Source organism: Peromyscus eremicus, unplaced genomic scaffold (genome assembly GCF_949786415.1).
Source record: "Peromyscus eremicus unplaced genomic scaffold, PerEre_H2_v1 PerEre#2#chr22_unloc_1, whole genome shotgun sequence".
Taxonomy (NCBI): Eukaryota; Metazoa; Chordata; class Mammalia; order Rodentia; family Cricetidae; genus Peromyscus; species Peromyscus eremicus.
The window spans coordinates 7,878,049-7,881,159 of record NW_026734286.1 but is presented as its reverse complement, the minus strand read 5'-3'; positions in this window follow the sequence as shown (position 1 = coordinate 7,881,159).

The window sequence follows — 3,111 nt, the reverse complement described above, 5'->3', positions numbered from 1 at the left end:
GTTTCTGAGTGTTATTACTAGCAGAACACATGCACATGTTTACCTTAGAGTAAGAATACTTTCAGAATGCCCCAGCAATGGCTGTACCTAAAGGAATCAGGAATTTCCTTCCACACGCAAGAGTCCATAGAATCAAGTGAACAGTCCTTCCTTGTCATGTTACATCCATCACATCCCTGTATAATTATGTATGGCTCTGAAAATAAAATATTGAGTATGAGGCTAAAGACTGCAGCCTGTAGAACAGAGCTCTCACTAAATTAAGCCTTTAATGAAAGGTCTTTGTCCAATAGGCATGGAGACTTGGCACCTGTGATCTTACCTGCTGAGAGGAGGAAACAAGAGAATCAGAAGTTCAAGGCCAGTCTTAACACGGTGAGATCCTATCTCAAAAAGTGTCTCTAAGTGACACATAAAGATCCCAAATGATTAAAATGAGCTCTAGGAGAAATAGTTTCAAGTAAAAGCACTTCATTAATTTACAAATTATCTATTTAATAATATCCACTCATACATTGAGTTATGTATCACTATTTGGACCAGGTTAGTCTTGAACTTTCTGCATCTCCCTCCAAAATATTAGGATGAAAGGTGTGAGACTTCATACACTCAGTTAAATAAATGTACTGGTTAAATTAAAGTATAATACAGAGATATAGGGAAACTTCTTGAAAAAGATCAAAAAGAATGTAAAAGTGACAGATTAGTTTTAAAATCTGTTAACTCTTGCCAGTGGAAAAGCTAACCATGTAACAGGCATCACCACTTGGTCTCCTATCGGCCCAGGACAAATTTGTATTTCATTTCTAAATCACACACTGTAGAAATTGCACATAACTGTCACCTACACTCAGAGGTCCTAGTTTTGTCCCATGCAGGTTCCCCAGCTGTCAGTCCAGAGTTCATGAGCTCCCACAAGCTCAAGTCAGCTGTCTCTGTGGTTTCCCCATCATGATCTTGATGCCCCCTTGCTCCTATAATCCCTCCTCCCTCTCTTCAACTGAACTCCAGGAGCTTGGCCCAGTGCTTGGCTATGGGTCTTAGCATCATTAGGGTAATCACAAATCTGATTACAGGAAAGGGTAGTTCAGATACCCTCTCCACTATTGCTAGAAGACTATCTTAACTACCAGCTGCCAGGAGGCAAAAGAAGCCTGTCTCAGAGTAGCAATGCTGCCATCCTTCAGATCCCAACACAAAAGACTAAGAGGCAGGTTCAAGAGTTCCTAGGTACAACTGGATACCAGTGTTTCTGGAAATGGCAAGACCTCTCTCTATACACTAGCACAAAGGGGGCCCTGAGCCCCTAATGTGGACTGAGACCGAACAAAAGCCATTGAAGGCTTTAAAAACAGCTATGATTTCTGCTCCAGCAATAGATTTTCCAGATGTCTCAAAACCTTTTCATCTGTTTGTCCACAAAGCACAAAACAAAGGGTGTTTTAACCCAAACTTTGAAGCCATGGAAATGTTCCGTGATGTACTTGTTCAAATGACTGGACCCTGTAGCTACAGGTTGCCCCATCTGTCTAACAGGAATCAAGGCTAATGCTAGTTTAATGAAAGAAAAAAAAACAAGTTAACTTCGTGTCAAGATCTTATACTCACAGCATACCACGACATGTGTGAGGCAACCCTCTTCTGTGTTGACAAAGGTGCTTGTCCATGACTGTTAAGAGATGAAAGATAAAACCAGGTACATGGGAGCTATAGCAGTTCCATTAACTGAAAAAATTAGCAACCATACCAGGTACCTCAGCCCAGACAGCAGATCTGATAAATCTGACCTAGGGTCTCAGGTGGGGAAAAGGAAAGTCCTCCACCATACACATGGACAGACACTATGTTTATACTGTTGGGCATGTCCATAGTATGATCTATATATAGAGAAAGAGGGCTTTTTACAACGTGGAAAAAGGTCTTTAAAAAAAAAATCTTGCCCAACCTAGAAGCTATTTGGTTTCCCCTATAAATTGTTGTCTTCCACTGCTGGGCATCTGACCTGGCTATACACCAGACCAGTGGCGTCTCTTGATATTCTGGAACCTGGGAAGCCAAATGATATTCTGATGACGTGCCATAACTTCTTACTGTCTGAGACTCCATGGTAAAATAAAACTGACAGTTCAAACCACAGAATGATGGAGGACACCAGAGGGAAGATTCTTTCTCCCAAAAACAACTGACGGGATTGTTGGTAACTAACCTTCACCAAACTACTCATGTGGCATTCAGAAAACTTTCAGAGTTGAATCAGACCAAGGTCCAGTATACCTAGACTAGAGTGCCCTAGCAAGGGATGTCTCAGCCAGATGCCAGGTTTGTACTCAAGTCAATCCAAAACAAAGAGCCCTTACCCAGAAAAGCATCCAAATGACAGAGCAAGACCCCCAAGAACTCTGGGAAAATGACTTCATCAAGATCCTTCCTGCCCAGGAAGGATAACAGTATTTGCTAGTTTTTATAGATACCCCTTCCTGGTCGGTAAAAGTGTTCCCCAACCAGACTAAAACAACTCAAGTAGTAGCTTAAAAGTCTCCTCCAGGAACTGGTCCCAAGATTTGGGCTCACCCTAGCAATGGGGTCCAACAATGGCCAGTCTTTCATAGCTAAAACTCTATCTATTAACAGCCAAAGGTTTACACATAGATTGAAAACATCATTGTGCATACAGATCTCAGAGTTCTGCACTGGTAAAAAGAATAAACAGGACATAAATTGAAAAAAAAAATTCTCATTAGAGTCTACCAAGGAATGGATAGGCCTCCTTACCTTTCTTTGCTTTGGCCAGCTGCACACAACATAAGGAGGGATTTTCCCCCCCCTATTGAGATTATGCTTGAAAAACCTTCTCCAATGCTTCCCAGGCTCAGAAACCAATAATTCACAGAACAATCTAATCATTAATTTCTTGTCACTACAGGCACTCCAGTCCTAGAGATGCAACTGACCATGAAGTCCACCACCAGTTTACCCTTTTTCCAGTCCAATGATACTGTCTGGGTCAAGCAAGTAGACAAAGCCACACTGGAACTAACCTGGAAAGGACCCAAAAAGGTGATTCTCTCCACTAATATGGCAGTGAAGATAGCTAGCATTACACCATGGATC